Below are 6,000 nucleotides of genomic sequence, written 5' to 3'. Positions count from 1 at the left end.
TATACTGTACAAAGCTCATGCATAGTGAGAATTCAATTTCATGTGGATTGAACAACCTGTTCTTAGAAAGAAACAAATCAAAACAGGAGTATGTATTCAAAGGATGAAAGGTAGGGTGAAGTACTTAAGAGTAGAAGAAGTTTCTAATAGTTGTTCTTTGGAGTATGTTCAGTTACCCACTAGAAATTATTTAAAAACATTGATGAAATGGAATATTACTCAGCCATAAAGAATGAGAAAATAGATTCATTCATAGGAAAATGGATACATATTGAAGATATACTCCTAAGTGAAATAAATAAGGCACACATGTGTAAATACCAAATAGTTTCCCTGGTGTAAATAATCTGCAATAAAACATAAGATCCTAATAAGATTACTGTCATTTAGAAATGAAAAGAAAGGAGCTAAAGGTGTAGGGAAGGTGGGATGGGTAGGGGAAGGGTAATAAGGGAAAAGAAAAAAATGTGAGATAATGAAAAGATGAAAATAAAGTGTTTGTAGATGGGGAGGGGAGGAGGGGGTGAAGGGAGGGCAGAGGTAAGCAGAAAAAATGAGAATCAAGACCTGTCATGTAGAGGTACAAGATCCCAACAATGAATGTAACTGTACTGTATCCCTAAAATGTACCAATAAACTCAATTAAAGCTAAAAAAAATAAATAAAAACATTGATGAAAATAAAAGTGAAATTGAAGAAGAATAACATGAGAATATAACAGATTTTACTTGTCCTCCAACACTGTATTGCACATGTACAATTCATGATGGTAGGTATCAAAAAGTAATGAATAATAGAGCTTCTGATGTGTGGAAATTCACATGGAGTTTTATGACATCTGCCCACAAACACAGAATCAGTAGGGGAAACAGCAATGCAGCTGCTGAGAAATGGCTTTGGATATTGTTTCTACTGATAAGAAAATTCCACTGGAAAGACCTGTCGGGTGCTCTCAGCTTCACAGTGAAGAATGAGATGTAAGACAGAAAATGATAGAAAAACCACATCTTCTTTATCCAGTCTCCAACTGATGGGCAAATGGGCTGTTTCCAAATTTAGTTATTACGAATTGTGCCGCTATAAACATAGGTGTGCATATAACACTGTGATATGATTCTTTTAATTCTTTTGGAAAGATACCCAGCAGAGGGATGGCTGGGTCACCTGGATAAAGAAGATGTGGTTTTTCAATAAAATGGAATACTACTCAGCCATAAAGAATGAGAAATTAGAGTCATTCATAGGAAAATGGATTCATATTGAGGATATAGTCAAGTGAAATAAATAAGTCACACGTGTAAATAGCAAATAGTTTCTCTGGTGTGAAAACTTTAATTGTACATAAGATTCTAATGGTATAACTAACAATGTGAAATAGGAAGAAAGGGGCTAAAGGTGTAGGGGAAGTGGGAAGAGTAGGGAAAAGGAAATAAGGGAAAAGAAAAAAATATGAGAAAATGAAAAAATGGAAATAAAGTGTTTGTAAATGGAGAGGGGAGGAGGGGGTGAAGGGAGGGCAGGGCCAAGGGGAAAAATGAGAACCAAGACCTGTCATGTAGAGGTACAAGATCCCAACAATGAACGTAACTGTACTGTATCCCTAAAATGTACCAGTAAACTCGAAGAGGAAAAAAAAAAGACAGAAAAAGATACAATGAATGAAGGACGGAGAGAACAACTGAGCAGTTGTAATAAAAATAAGAAGATTGCATAGGAGATTATAGCTAAGGGAAATTTTTAAATGGACCTTTTAATTCTTAGGCTTCCTGTTTAAGTCTGAGTTTAGAAAAATGTGTTATAAACACAGCCTGATCTTCAATGTGCTGTCTTATTCAGGGAACCAGAGGTGATCTTAAAGAAGTTTTTTTAAAGAAAGTGTTTGGGTAGTCATCATGTGTGCCGATAACGGAAACAAAATTGACTATATGCACAGATTTGTTCTTTGTAGCTATTAATCTAAAGTTACTTCGGTTGTTTTTAAAATGTTTAGATCAAGTATCCCATTTTCAAAACTCTACTGAATAGGGGCAGGGATATATTCTAGAGTCCAAAAGGGGTTTCAGAAATAATCAAGCTATTATTAGCAGAGTCAAAAGAATGTTAGAGATATTTTTGGATAAGTAGAATCTTTCATCATATTTCCTATCTTGGTACATATACAATTTGTATTAAAAGGACCAATTGAAGGTATCAAACTTTTATTTAAAGTATGTTACAGAGAATTAAACAGCTGAATAACAATTTGACTTGAGGACATGTGGAGCATTTACCTGGTGAAGTATTTAATTATAGATGTTAATATATAAATTAATGTATAAGATATCACACTGAGGTCTCAGCTACTCTGCCACTTTTTTTTTTGATGACTGACTTTCAGAATAGACATCATGATAAGACTAAAGCAGTCACCTGAAGTTTCAAAAACATTTCTGTTTGATTAAAAAGGAAGGACACAACCTTGTTTGTTGTATCCAGTATAACCCTGAACATACATCATGCTGAGTATTCTGAACAGGGCAGTGGGAAGGCAGATTTTAGTCTAGGAGCTCAAATCTAAATTTTCAATAGTGTATAGAAAAAATGACTTTAACATTGATATTCAAAGAAGTCCCATAGTGGGAAGCTGGCATGGCCCACAGAAAATGATGATAAATTTATCAGATTTTAGCTCCAGCAGGCTTCCGTACATCAGGACAGGAAGTCCACATTAATGTCACAGAATATATGCACCAGCACTGGCCTCCAGTGTGGTGATGGATAGGAACTAGGCAGCTGCATGAGGCCAAACTTCTCAGGGGGACTGTGAAGAAGGGACTAGAAAAAGGTCCAGCAAATCAACAGAAACTCACAGCGACTTTAAGTAGAAAGTTTACAAGATGGTATTTATGTAGGTGCCCAGTCAGCCATATCCATGAAAGGCACACAAAAGCTTAATCATAAAGGTAACACATTATAACAGATCTGAGTCAGTGAAAGAGATGCGGTGGGTGAGAACAGGAATGAATATGGAGGAAAACACAAATCCACCATGTGACATTACTGTGGTAGGATCTTACTATCTTACATGTTAATAACCCCGTGTCTAAAAGGAGGAAAACTCTACTTATCATTTATCAATGAAAATAAAAGCATAATACATCCTAGAGCTAAGAAGAAGTGACCTCGTCCAATGCTGTGTAGTTAATGTGAACTCCAGTACCAAACCGGCATCCATCGAAGCCACATCTCCCAGTGCGGATAGGAAAATCCTCCTCCATCTTCTTCTGCCAAGGCTGGTGTTTGGTGGCTCACAGAATTAGTGGAACTGAATATGAAAAGAGGATCATTTAATGTCCAGGCAGAGTCAAGGATTTCACTTCTAACAGGAGCACATTTTAGACAGAGAGTTTTGTCTCCCTACATTTGGAGCCGACATTGAACTCCTATGGACTGGAATACCAAATGAGTTACCATAACAACAATTGCTTTACAATAAGTCAGCTTTATAGACAAAAAAAAGGTTATGAGTAATTATTCCAATCACTTTAGTTGATAAATATTTAGTTAATAAAGTTGGAAACATGCAATTTGCCAAGTCACTTCAAGAGATAGTGATGTTTACATAGCAATATTCAATATGTACATAGATACTTTAGCTTAGGGTACACACACACACACACACACACACACACACGCCCAGATAGTTATATATTTGGAAGGAAGAAGCAGTTATTAGATGATAAAGTCTGAAAAGGGAAAACAGGTCATAGTAAGAACCGCAGGAGCCTACCGGAAATCAGAGGGAAAGAAAACACCAATGATGTTGCACAATAAACTGTATAAACCCTGGGGGCAGAATAAGAGGCATCAAGCTCACAGAATTTCCATAATTGTGCACTGATGAGGAATTACAGTGAAATAGAAAGGGGGAAACCATCACAACCCCGAAGTGGTACTGAAATACATTTCCAAGGAGTACGAGTCTACACTTCAAAGGAGTTTAACCTATATTGTTGAATAGGGAAAACATCAGCCCAGATTTTAAATTTGAGAGGAATTTCCAGAACCCAGGGTATCTGGAAATTCTCCAGGCTTCTGCACCTTTGCTGAGTGAAAATACTGTTTCTCTCTCACAACCACTGCATCTTATCGCTTCGGGGAGTACATTTGTCTGTGTGCATCTGTTGTCCGTGTGTCTGTGACGAGGGACGGGAATGTGATGGCAGAGATAAATGGTAAAAACGAAAGGGTAATATTTATATAAGTTGCTATATATTTTAATTACAGCTTTGGGCTTAATCATGCCTTATCATTCCAATGTTACAGAACTTATGGTTTTAATATTGGTAGGATTCATTTTTGAAGCATACTGAAGGGAGGCTAAAAATAGAATTCTCAATGCAATATAAAGAAAGCTTATTACACACCACTATGTTCCATGACAATCTCTAGGAAAGTGTCTTTACAAAGCACCAAGTCAAGGAAGAATCCCATTTGCTTAGCAACCATTACTGTGGGATGTATTAGTAATTATACGTGTTAACTGGTGGGATGAATAAATCCTAAAGCCATTTCTGACTCAGATTAGAAATTACCTTACCTTAAAGTTTCATAATGCCTTTCGCTTCTAGGTGAATCATATCCTTAATTCTCACGATTTGAAGTCAAACAGACCTGAGTTTAATCTCAGGTCAGCCATTTACCACATGTGCTACTGTAAACTTAATATTGTTAATTTACATCTGGGCAATGCTTTTTATATAAGTTTAGACTCTTTAGGTAGTAAGAACTAGAAGGTCCACTTCTCATGAAAAGCAGGTGGGTATATGAGTTTATGTGAGGGAAATATCCAAAGTGCGGGATACCTAAAGGTTGGTTGATGCAGTGATTCAACATTATCATCAAGGACTGGTATCGTTACCTTATTTTGCTTTGTCTTTCATGGTATCAAAATACGACCATTAATAGTTTTTAGACCAACAACATAATTTCTAGGCCAGATTCAGAGAGAGAAAGTGAATAAAAAAGCAGAACTCTTGGTTAACACAAATTCTAATAAAAACTCTCAATCTTGATTGTACCAAGGAGGGTAGTGGTCAAATTTAAATTATAAAACTACTATGGAATGCTTGAAACAGTAAACCCCAGTAGAAAGGCTAGAAGAAGAAACAAGAGAAATATCGAATATGTTCACATCAATAGATTTTTATTAACCTAAACACTTCAAAAGTCGATTCCAAGGATAATGTCTTTGTTGTTCAATCTTACAGTGTCTAATGTGGACATGGTACATAAAGCATTCATTCAGTAAAAATTTGGTGAATGTAAAATAATTTTTTAAGAATTAAATGTTTAGATGTCCAGGGAGATTTGGCTCTACGGTGAAGCACTTATGTAACACAAACAAGGCCCAGGGCTTGATCCCCATTGAAAAAAAAAAAAAAAGGAAGAATGAAATTAATAAAGCTGTTTTAAGTATACTCATAAGAAAGCCATATTTCAAAAGTAACTAACAACGTTGAAGCTAAAATTCACGTTTTCTTACACAAAAATAGTGATTCCTAGGATTTGGATATGAGAATTCCTTTATCAATGTACAAAATATAGATTATATTGGTTCACTTGATGAGATTTAGATTTATCATCTTGACATAAGAGCAACAATCCTGTTCAATAATACTATTTGAAAGAATGTACGAGCATAATAATCATAGAATTTAAAAGTTGTCCACAATTGTCCTTATGACAAAGTGAGTTATGCTTCTTAATGTGTGCTCAGCTTTATGAGTGTGCATGTACATATATGTAGGTAGGACAGATACATAATGCACGAGTTTATAACCTCTGACAAAGTTTGAAGCATGTGTGTGAATGAAATGTGAAGTTATGTAATATGTAAAGTTTATAATCAAAGGCTTGGAAATAACTGTCTGAAACCATTATCATGTTATCTACTGGAGAACTTACAAATGTGCCTATAACATCTTGATATCCATGTAAAAACAGGCATATGTAAAACAA

This window comes from Fukomys damarensis, unplaced genomic scaffold, assembly GCF_012274545.1.
Source record: "Fukomys damarensis isolate Sample0158 unplaced genomic scaffold, DMR_v1.0_HiC HiC_scaffold_33, whole genome shotgun sequence".
Classification (NCBI taxonomy): Eukaryota; Metazoa; Chordata; class Mammalia; order Rodentia; family Bathyergidae; genus Fukomys; species Fukomys damarensis.
The sequence above is the reverse complement of the archived record's forward strand: the minus strand, read 5'-3'. Positions refer to the sequence as shown.